Source organism: Podarcis melisellensis (assembly GCF_964234715.1).
Source record: "Podarcis melisellensis genome assembly, chromosome: 4".
In the NCBI taxonomy this organism is placed as follows: Eukaryota; Metazoa; Chordata; class Lepidosauria; order Squamata; family Lacertidae; genus Podarcis; species Podarcis melisellensis.
Genome location: NC_138531.1, coordinates 102,821,794 through 102,833,891, shown reverse-complemented (window position 1 = coordinate 102,833,891; position 12,098 = coordinate 102,821,794). Strand labels below are relative to the sequence as shown.

The following is a 12,098-nucleotide window of genomic DNA, read 5'->3' as shown; positions in this document are numbered from 1 at the left end:
TGCCCAGGAGAAAGGCCTCTGGTTTCTTCAAGAAGGTATATTTAAATACCTTTTTTAATTCATTATAAATCATCTCCCAGAAAGCCTCAATCCTTGGGCACGTCCACCAAAGGTGAAAGAATGTACCTTCAGTTTCTTTACATTTCCAACATTTATTATCGGGTAAGTGATAGATTTTTGCAAGCTTGACTGGGGTCATGTACCACCTGTATATCATTTTCATAATATTCTCTCTTAGGGCATTGCATGCCGTAAATTTCATACCTGTGGTCCACAACTGTTCCCAGTCAGCAAACATAATGTTATGTCCAACGTCCTGTGCCCATTTAATCATAGCAGATTTAACCGTCTCGTCCTGAGTATTCCATTTTAACAGCAAGTTATACATTCTTGAAAGTATCTTTGTTTTAGGATCTAACAGATCTGTTTCCAACTTTGATTTTTCCACCTGGAAGCCAATTTTTTTGTCTAAATTATAAGCCTCTCTTATTTGATAATAATGAAGCCAGTCTCGCACTTTATCTTTTAGTTTCTCAAAACTCTGCAATTTCAATTTGTCTCCTTCTTGCTCCAAGATTTCCCAATATTTTGGCCACTTGGCCTCCATATTGAGCTTTTTCAGGGCCTTTGCCTCCATCGGTGACAACCACCTTGGGGTTTTATTTTCAAGTAAGTCTTTATATCTTGTCCAGACATTAAACAATGTTTTCCTGACAATATGGTTTTTAAATGCTTTATGTGCTTTAACCTTGTCGTACCATAAGTATGCATGCCACCTGTCAGGGAACTGACATCAGAGGCATGGGAGGAGGAGAGGGTCTCTGATTCTGCAGGAGAAGGTCCCAGCGCTAGGGGGAGACTCGACTGGGAAGAAGGGGAAGGGAATAAGTGTAACACCAGGGATCCAGGAGAGCAACGGGACAAGGAGGTGCAGAGGCTCCAGGACTCTTCGTTGGATGTTAGTGAGGAGAGCCCAGGCACCCCGCTGCCCACGCCCACCCTGCGCAGGAGACTCCCGCGCAGTGAGAGGCGGAGACGATTGGGCGTCAAACAACTCTTATGTTGGCAGCGCTTTAAGAAACGCCCACAGACAGATTCTACAAGTGACTAAGGGCAGCCACGCTGAGATGGGCTGTGCAGTCCGGAGGGTTTAACCAGGCAATCTAATGCTCAAACGGAGCAGGATTACGCACGAGTAGCTCCCAACCACTACAGCAATCTGTCTGTCCCTGAAAGTTGCTCGTGCGCAACAAGCAGAAGGGGGCATCATGAGTAAGACCGGAGAAGTCGGAGCCACGAAAGGGGCGGCTGGAGGCCAATCGCTGGAGGAGAGAAACCGCGACTTGGAAGAGCACATAGCCATCCTGACGGCGAGGCTGGACGAACGACGGTCTCTGGATGCTCAGGGGAAACCCACCCCCATAGCGAGGAAGGTACCGGGACTGGTGCATAAGTTTGGGGAAAACCCTCAAGAGTATGGGGCGTTTAGAACAGAAATAGAATATGCCCTGAAGCTGCAGCAAAACGATTTTGAAAATGACGCAGCGAAAGTTGCTTATATTGTGGGGCACTTGCAGGACGGGGCTAGAGAGTGGATTTGACCGCTTATGGCGACGCAGAATGACGCCATGGAGGATCTACCGAAATTCCTCCAGGCGATGGACGCGATGTTCAGTAGCGATGTGCAACAGAGCATTACAAAACGGGAACTGCTGAGCTGTAAGCAGGGAGAAGGGTCAGTTAGAGACTATTGGTCACGTTTTGCAATGATCGTGCACCGCCTGGGGTGGCAGCTGGACTCGGAACCCATACAAATGCTATTTGAGGAGGGGTTGTCACCAACGGTCAAAGATGAGCTTTCGCGCGCACCCCGCCCACAGTCTATGGATCAGCTAGCCAAAGCAGTCCTTGCGATTGGCGTAAGACAGGAAGCGCGGGCTCAAGAGAGGCGGGAAGGGAGAGAGCAGCGTTGTCATGACTACCGCATTCCTAGAATACCTAGGCAGCCTTCCCCGCCGGCGGAGCCAATGGAAATAGGCGGCGCGCGCGCCCAGGAGGTTTCAAAATCCAGCGAGAGTCGCAAAAAGGAGGGAAAGGATGTAAAAATGACCAAGAAATGTTTCCTTTGCCAACGGCCAGGACATTTTGCCAGAGTCTGCCCACAAAGAAAGGCCTGGCAAGGAATGGTGGGGGCCGTGGGGGGCGAGGAGGAGGAACCCCAAACCCCGGAGCAGGGAAATGGAAACGCTTGGCTGCCAATCAGCGGGCACAGCAGCCAAGCCAACAACCAATGAATGTGCCCAAACCAGATTCTCCAAGAGCCGCAATTGCCATTGAGGTGGTGCTTGAACTCCCAAATGGGCACCCAATGAAGGTTCAGGGTATGCTGGACTCAGGAAGCTCTTGCAGCTTTTTTAGCAGGGACTTTGCTTTAGAGCATCAGCTTCACCTGCTACCTTTGGATGCACCTCTGCAAGTCACCACCATTGATGGGAGGGAACTGATTGGGGGGGAAGTTACCCACCAGACCCCACCGATGAGAATGAGAGTGTCTAGGCACTCAGAGACAATTGCCTTCCACGTTGCCTCATTAGCGGGTCCCCCAATAATATTAGGGATGAGCTGGCTAGCGCAACATGATCCGGTGGTGGCGTGGCATCAGAGGACCGCCAGCTTTGGGTCTGACTACTGCCTGCAGCACTGCTTAGGCGGGGAAACGCCAAGGATGAGCGTAGCCAGAGTGGCAAGCACTGCAGTGGAGGGTAAAGGGAAGGTGCCACCACAATATGCTGATCTGAAGGAGGTTTTTAGTGAAAAGTAGGCAGATAGACTGCCACCCCACAGGCCGTTCGATTGCCAGATCAATTTGCTCCCTGGGGCGCAGCTGCCTGTGGGTAAGCTGTATGCCATGTCAGACAGGGAGATGAAGGAGTTACGGGACTTTATTGACAAGAACCTAAAGAGAGGGCTTATAAGAGAGTCAAAGGCAGTGGGGGGTAGTCCAGTATTTTTTGTGGACAAAAAGGACACTGATAAACCGAGGCTTGTGGTGGACTTCAGGGCGGTAAATTTGGTGTCAGAACCTGTGACTTTCCCTATGCCCAGAATTGATGACATTCTGACGAGAGTGAGGAAGGGAAAGATTTTCACCAAGCTAGACCTTAGGGGGGCTTACAACTTAATCCGAATGAGAGAGGGAGATGAATGGAAGACCACCATGTTCACACCCTTGGGGGCCTTTGAATATCTCGTTATGCCTTTCGGATTACAGTCAGGCTCCGCCTGTTTTCAAGCGTTCATGCACCACGTGTTGGGGTCTCTGCTTTACAAGAACTGTGTAGCATTCCTGGACGACATCTTCATATATTCAGAAAATGAGGAGCAACATGTGAGAGATGTCAGGGAAGTGCTACAACGATTGCAGAAACACCAGTTGTGGGTCAAGCTAGAGAAATGTCAGTTTCATGCCCGAGAGGTGGAGTTGCTGGGGTACAAGTTATCGGACAAAGGCTTAGCGATGGACCCAAGCAAGGTGCAAGCAGTATTGGAGTGGAAGACCCCAAAGACACGAAAGGATGTGCAGAGGTTCCTAGGTTTTGGCAATTTCTACAGGAAGTTCATCAAGAACTTTGCACACTTGACAGCTCCAATCACGGACTGTCTCAGTAGTAAAAGGAAGTTTGTGTGGACGGAGGAAGCCCAGCGATCCTTTGAAAGATTGAAGAAGGCGTTCGCGTCGGAAGAACAATTACTACATGTGGATTTGGAGAAACCACTGCGGTTGGAGACAGACGCATCAGACAGAGCCATAGGGGCGGTTCTGTTGCAGCCAGGACTGAACAAGCAAGAATGGAAACCGTGTGCCTTTTTCTCGAGGAAGCTGAGCAAGTCGGAACAAAACTACACCGTGTACGACAGAGAACTGCTAGCAATCTACGCCGCCTTTCGTCGGTGGTGCCATTTGCTGATAGGGGCGCAGCGCAAGATCCAGGTCTGTACAGATCACAAGAACTTGGAATATTGGCGGACAGCACGGGTGCTCAACCAGAGACAGATTCGCTGGGTGCAGGAGTTTTCCAAGTTTTCCTTCGAAATCCAGTATGTGCCAGACGAGCAAAACGTGAGAGCAGACACTCTCTTGCGGAAACCAGAGTACTTCGAAGGAGAGGGGCCGCCGGAGACCCGACACGTCATACCTGAGGACCGATGGGTGTGGGGGGGAACTCTAGTGGGCACGAGAGAACTAGCAGGACTCACTAGGGCCGATGAATTCGCACGAACAAAAATCAGGGAACTCCAAGATGGGAGGGGAGCACCAGAGGGGTTCGAAGAGAAGGAAGGGGTGTTGTACTACAGGGGGGCAATGTACGTACCGGGGGAGGCTCTAAGAAGAAGGGTACTCAAACAACTACATGACACCCCCACAGCAGGGCACTTTGGGCAACACAAAACCATGATGCTGGTGACCCGACAATTTTGGTGGCCAAGGGGGAGGGAAGATGTACGCGAATATGTAAGAGGGTGTGACTGTTGCCAGAGGGCCAAAGGGGAACGCACGGTACCAGCGGGTTTGCTGGAACCCTTACCCACACCAAACAAACCCTGGGAGGTGGTGTCAATTGATTTCATGACGGATCTGCCCAAATCGAGGGGAAAAACAGCAGTGATGGTAGTAGTCGACTTGCTAACCAAAATGTGCCATTTTATCACCTGCTCACATGCGGTGACGGCGGAAGAAACGGCACGGTTGTTTGTAGAACACATTTTCAGGCTGCATGGCGCCCCCTTGAGGGTTCTCTCAGACCGCGGAAAACAATTTACTTCCCGGTTCTGGAGGAAGCTCATGAGCCTACTGCAAGTCGAGGTCAGCTTCTCGACAGCGAGACACCCAGAAACCAATGGGCAAGCGGAAAGGGCAAACAGCGTACTCCAGCAATACTTACACTGCTACGTTAGCGAGAGGCAGAATGATTGGGTAGAGAAACTAGCGTTAGCAGAATTTGCGTACAATAACACTGAACATGTGTCCACAGGAATGAGTCCATTTTTGGCCAATTATGGGTGCCATCCTTGAAATTACAGTGTTATGAGAGTTTGAAGTCTAAAGTAAGAGATTGGCTTCATTACCTTCAGAAAAATGAGGTATTCAAACAAGACAGGAAAATTGGCTTCCAGGTGGAGAGATCAAAATTAGAAACGGAATTGTTAGAACCCAATACTAAGAATCTGTCACGAATGTATAACTTGCTGCTGAAGTGGAATACACAAGAGGAAATAGTTAAATCGGCTATGATTAAGTGGGCACAAGATATTGGTCATGACATTATGTTTGCTGACTGGGAACAGTTATGGACCACCGGTATAAAGTTCACGGCATGTAATGCCTTAAGAGAGAATATTATGAAAATGATTTACAGGTGGTACATGACCCCAGTCAAGCTTGCAAAAATTTATCATTTGCCCAATAATAAATGCTGGAAATGTAAAGAGACTGAAGGTACCTTTTATCACCTTTGGTGGACATGCCCGAGGATCAAGGTTTTCTGGGAAATGATCTATAATGAAATTAAGAAGGTTCTTAAGTGCACCTTTCACAAGAAACCAGAAGCCTTATGTATGCTACAACAGCAGCAAGAGTTCTTTTAGCAAAGTATTGGAAGACACAAGAATTACCCACACTGGAAGAATGGCAGACGAAGGTGATTGACTACATGGGACTGGCTGAGATGACTGGCAGAATCCGTGACCAAGGGAAAGAGACGGTGGAAGAAGACTGGAAGAAGTACAAAGATTATCTTAAGAATTGTTATAAAATTAATGAGTGTTAAAATGTCAAGGGTACCGAAAAAAAAAAGAATTACAGCTGTAAATGATTGGGTAAAAGAAGAGGGACTAAAGAAAGTGAACAATATGTTAACTGAAGTGAGAGGTTGCTGAGAAAATTTTAAAATTGGGATGCAGAAAAGGGAGGTATGGGGAAGTCGGTGAAACGAAGTTTAAGAAAAAGAGGTTATGAAATTATATGTGTTTATATGTTTTTGTTTGTTTGTGTATTGTGAATTGTATTGTCTTTATTCTATGTTGGAAAATTAATAAAAAAATTATTTTTTTAAAAAACTATGGGTGTCATCCCAGGGCATTCCCGGGTAATGAGGAACAGAGCTGGAGTGTGCCTGCAGCTGAACAGTTTGTGGAAGAAATGGAAGCATTATATCAACAGCTCAAGATGAACCTAGAAAGGGCCAAGGCCAATTACAAGAAGCAAGCAGATAAACACCGAAGGGAAGGGGAAACCATAAGGGTGGGGGATTGCGTGTGGCTGTCCACTCAAGGGTTACCCTTTAAGGGAGGGTGCAAGAAGTTGCAGCCCAGACGACTGGGGCTGTTTGAAGTCATACAACAGATAAACCCTGTGGCGTTCAAGCTCAGGTTGCCCAACAACATGAAAATACATCCCGTGTTCCACAGGTCCTTACTCTCACCACACAGAGAGGGGCGGGAATTCGAGGGGCGGGAGGTAGAAGTCATGCCACAACCACAGGTAGAAGAAAGGGAACACCAAAGTTCGGCCGCAGAGATAGTTGATTCAAGGTGGCGAGGTCGGCAAGTGGAGTACTTGGTGGCGTGGGAAGGAGAGCCCTGGTCGGAAAACACGTGGGTGCCAGCAGAGGCAATTGGTGATGAGCATATGGTGGAAGTGTTCCACCGACGGTTCCCAGATAAGCCCCAGCCCTTAGAGAGATTCTGGGAGGAACAATTCGGTACCACGGAGGAGGAAGAGAGTTTCGAAGGGTTTTCAGAATCCGAAGAAGAATCGGATTGGGAGGGTCATTCCATGGGTGGGAACCTTAGCAGGTGGGAAGAGGTTTTCGCACCCACCGATGAGGAGGACAGCTCATTCCGGGGTTTCCTTGGCTCGCCGACCAGAGAAGAGGCTACGATAGAGCCCACAGTTCGGAGGGGGAGTGAAGGGGGCCCTGGGAGGGAGGTGGATGTCAGGGAACTGACATCAGAGGCATGGGAGAAGGAGAGGGTCTCTGATTCTGCAGGAGAAGGTCCCAGCGCTAGGGGGAGACTCGACTGGGAAGAAGGGGAAGGGAATAAGTGTAACACCAGGGATCCAGGAGAGCAACGGGACAGGGAGGTGCAGGGGCTCCAGGACTCTTCGTTGGATGTTAGTGAGGAGAGCCCAGGCACCCCGCTGCCCACGCCCACCCTGCGCAGGAGACTCCCGCGCAGTGAGAGGCGGAGACGATTGGACGTCAAACAACTCTTATGTTGGCAGCGCTTTAAGAAACGCCCACAGGCAGATTCTACGAGTGACTAAGGGCAGCCACGCTGAGATGGGCTGTGCAGTCCGGAGGGTTTAACCAGGCAATCTAATGCTCAAACGGAGCAGGATTACGCACGAGTAACTCCCAACCACTACACCACCCAAAAACATTATTGAAACCTTCTAGATCCAAAATGTCTGTGTTCTCAAGAAGCAGCCAATCTTTCAACCAGCAGAATGCTGCTGATTCATAATAAAGTTTAAAGTCTGGCAGGGCAAATCCCCCTCTTTCCTTTACGTCAGTTAATATTTTAAATTTTATTCTGGGCTTCTTGCCCTGCCAGACAAATCTAGAAATATCTCTCTGCCACTTCTTGAAACAATCCATTTTGTCCAGAATTTGTAGTGATTGAAACAAAAACAGTATTCTTGGCAATACATTCATCTTTATAGCAGCAATTTGACCCAACAAGGAAAGCTTCAAATTTGGAAAGTGGAAATCTGCCCAAAAACGTGCTCCGACCATAATGCTGTAAAGATGGAGATGAAGTTAACAACAGCTGGCTCCTTCAGATGGAGGATGAATGACACCTTATTTAGAGATGAAGAGGTCTACAAAAAGGCCCAAAAAACATTGAGAGACTATTTTGAAATAAATCTAAAAACAGATGTTGAAAAAAGAGTAATCTGGGACGCAAGTAAAGCCGTTATGCGAGGATTTTTGATACAACAAAATACAATAAAGAAGAGAAGCCAAAATAAGAAAAAGGACAAGATTTTGGAAAAGATAAAAGGAGAAAAGAAATTGAGATCTAAACCAAAGTCCCAAGAGATCTTGAGAGAAATTAAGTTATACCAGGCGCAATATATGGAATTGACAAATCAAGAAATAGAATGGAAGATTAAACAAATGAGACAAAGGACATTTGAATCTGCAGATAAATGTGGCAAACTTCTGGCTTGGCAATAGAAGAAAAGACAAAAATTAAATACGGTTACAAGCTTAGAGGTTGAAGAATATCTATAAACCAAATGAGATTAGAAACTGTTTCCAAAGTTATTTTAAAAAACTTTATTCGCAAGGGCCGCAGAAAGAAGGGGACATAGATGAGTTTTTAAAGAAATATGGATTACAAAAATCTCTCATCAAAATAAAATAGATCTGAATCAGAAAATAACCGAACAAGAGATAGAAGGTGCCATTCAAAACATGCAATTGGGCAAATCTCCAGGACCGGATGGGTTGACTTCCAGATATTACAAAGCTTTACAGGAGTGGTTATTACAACCATTGAAGGAGGTCTGCAATGAAATTTCGGAGGGGAAAAGGGCACCAGAATCGTGGAAAGAAGCTTATATCACACTCATACCGAAAACAGAGACTGAAAAGACTCAGCTTAAGAACTACTGCCCCATTTCATTACTCAATGTGGATTACAAACTTTTGGAGACATTTTGGCAAAAAGATTGAAAAAAGTGCTGATGGAAGAGATTTATAAAGACCAAGCAGGCTTTCTCCCAGGAAGGCATTTGTCAGACAATGTGAGGAATATAATAGATATTTTGGAACTATTAGAAGTGAATATAAACACTAAAGCAGTAAAGAGCCTTCGACAAAGACTCTCCTCCCTGGAAGAGAGGGGAGTGGTTGTGGGCGGGAGACCGAGCTCCGCCCCTGGTAGGGGGCCTTAGCCCCCTCCCCTCCTTACCTGGCTGGCGCCCACGCCCACTGGAGGCAGCCAACCAGGTGCCTCCGGGGGGCGTGTGTAGCAGCTTAATGCTGTGGCGCCAGCTCCGCCTCCTCCTCATTCGTCGTCGTCCCTCAGCGAGTCCCTCAGCGAGTGAATTACCTTTCTTAAGTGTGAATTACCTTTCTTAAGCTGCAGCTTTTTCCTTTGCCCAGCACATGGTCTCTCTACCACCAGCGAGGTCTGAGTGTGAGTGCCGTCTTTCTATCTCCCTTGTACATTTTAATTTGTTGGCCAGGGTGCTTGTACGTTTTCCCCCTCCCTTGCCCTTGCCTGTTCCTCTCTAATTTTAAGTCGTGTGTGTGTGTGTGTGTGTGTGTGTGTGTGTGTGTGTGTGCTGGCACCGTGTGTTTGTGCCTGCTGTTTGTTGATTTATTACTCTTTTAGTGTGGGTTTGATTTACCCTGCCATCCCTTCCATTGGTACCACTTAAACCTCACCCCTCTTACTTTATCTAAGCCACACACCCCTCTTCGCTTGGCATCTGGGGGAAGAAATAAGGCAGTGCGTGGGGCGGTCAATTCAGGGTTTCTGATCAGGGAACCATTCCTCAGCATTGTACATTTATACGTTTAGAACCTTTGAAGGTGTATCTCTGCCTGGTTCTTGTCGTTGGCTTCACTTGCCAGTATAGGGTCCCTAAAGAAAACCACTTTTAACAAACAAACAAACAAACAAACAAACAAACAAACAAACAAACAAACAAAAGGTTGTGCCTTATAGACCCTTACTGAAAAGTCCAGGCTAACCCACGGTTTGTATTTCCACTTCATTTTGGCTCACCAGCTATTTTCCTTTTCTTCTAAACTTTTCCTTGCCCTGAGTGTTCATTTTACCCCCTCCTCCCCCCCAACTCCCCCCAGGCTTTCCTTCTCCTCCCTCCAGCCCTCCTCCTTCCCAGCACCCCCCCACTTTTGCAGAGTTCCCTTTGCTTCTTGCCTGAGTCATCTCAGTTACCAGACAGGTTTTTCAACTGAATTGATTGCTCTCTGAGTGACTGGCAGTTTGTTAGGCATTGTCTTTAAGCACCTGGCAGTTCAGCTGCTCTAGTTGCATTGTCATTTTAACTAAAAAGCAGTTTGACCATTTGCAGTCTTTTGTCTGTTTAAGCACCCTTATGGAGCTGACCTTGTGGGCAAAGATTTACTTTTCTTTGTTTGGCAAAGTTTCCTTTGTTGGTAGAAGTTTTCCCAGTTGTTGTTGTTGTTTAGTCGTTTAGTCGTGTCCGACTCTTCGTGACCCCATGGACCAGAGAACGCCAGGCACCTCTGTCCTCCACTGCCTCCCGCAGTTTGGTCAAACTCATGCTGGTAACCTCGAAAACACTATCCAACCATCTCGTCCTATGCCGTCCCCTTCTCCTTGTGCCCTCCATCTTTCCCAACATCAGGGTCTTCTCCAGGGAGTCTTCTCTTCTCATGAGGTGGCCAAAGTACTGGAGCCTCAGCTTCACAATCTGTCCTTCCAGTGAGCACTCAGGGTTGATTTCCTTCAGTATGGAGAGGTTTGATCTTCTTGCAGTCCATGGGACTCTCAAGAGTCTCCTCCAGCACCATAATTCAAAAGCATCAATTCTTCGGCGATCAGCCTTCTTTATGGTCCAGCTCTCACTTCCATACATCACTACTGGGAAAACCATAGCTTTAACTATACGAACCTTTGTTGGCAAGGTGATGTCTCTACTTCTCAAGATGCTGTCTAGGCCTGTCATTGCCCTTCTCCCAAGAAGCAGGCGCCTTTTAATTTCGTGGCTGCTGTCACCATCTGCAGTGATCATTGAGCCCAAGAAAGTAAAATCTCTCACTACCTCCATTTCTTCCCCTTCTATTTGCCAGGTGGTGATGGGACCAGTGGCCATGATCTTCGTTTTTTTGATGTTGAGCTTCAGACCATATTTTGCGCTCTCCTCTTTCACCCTCATTAAAAGGTTCTTTAATTCCTCCTCACTTTCTGCCATCAAGGTTGTGTCATGTGCATATCTGAGGTTGTTGATATTTCTTCCGGCAATCTTAATTCCAGCTAGGGATTCATCCAGCCCAGCCTTTCGCATGATGAATTCTGCATATAAGTTAAATAAGCAGGGAGACAAAATACAGCCTTGTCGTACTCCTTTCCCAATTTTGAACCAATCAGTTGTTCCATATCCAGTTCTAACTGTAGCTTCTTGTCCCACATAGAGATTTCTCAGGAGACAGATGAGGTGATCTGGCACTCCCATTTCTTTAAGAACTTGCCATAGTTTGCCGTGGTCGACACAGTCAAAGGCTTTTGCATAGTCAATGAAGCAGAAGTAGATGTCTTTCTGGAACTCTCTAGCTTTCTCCATAATCCAGCGCATGTTTGCAATTTGGTCTCTGGTTCCTCTGCCTCTTCTAAATCCAGCTTGCACTTCTGGGAGTTCTCGGTCCACATACTGCTTGAGCCTTCCTTGTAGAATTTTAAGCATAACCTTGCTAGCGTGTGAAATGAGTGCAATTGTGCGGTAGTTGGAGCATTCTTTGGCACTGCCCTTCTTTGGGATTGGGATGTAGACTGATCTTCTCCAATCTTCTGGCCACTGCTGAGTTTTCCAAACTTGCTGGCATATTGAGTGTAGCACCTTAACAGCATCATCTTTTAAAATTTTAAATAGTTCAGCTGGAATACCATCACTTCCACTGGCCTTGTTATTTGCAGTGCTTTCTAAGGCCCATTTGACTTCACTTTCCAGGATGTCTGGCTCAAGGTCAGCAACCACACTACCTGGGGTATACGAGACATCCATTTCTTCCTGGTATAATTCCTCTGTGTATTCTTGCCACCTCTTCTTGATGTCTTCTGCTTCTGTTAGGTCCTTTCCACTTTTGTCCTTTATTATGGAAATCTTTGTACGAAATGTTCCTTTCATATCTCCAATTTTCTTGAACAGATCTCTGGTTCTTCCCATTCTATTGCTTTCCTCTATTTCTTTGCATTGCTCGTTTAAGAAGGTCTTCTTGTCTCTCCTTGCTATTCTTTGGAAATCTGCATTCAATTTCCTGTATCTTTCACCATCTCCCTCGCATTTTGCTTGCCTTCTCTCCCCCGCTATTTGTAAG

General features: G+C 46.8%; 2 protein-coding genes across 2 annotated transcripts in view; one reads left to right on the top strand and one right to left on the bottom strand.

Annotated features, from left to right (window-relative positions):
- LOC309369055 (uncharacterized protein) overlaps window positions 1-12,098 on the bottom strand; it is a 291,502-nt gene that overhangs the window by 113,027 nt on the left and 166,377 nt on the right. The gene's annotated exons all lie outside the window — the stretch shown is intronic.
- LOC309369337 (uncharacterized protein) overlaps window positions 1-12,098 on the top strand; it is a 28,114-nt gene that overhangs the window by 8,078 nt on the left and 7,938 nt on the right. The window lies entirely within an intron of this gene.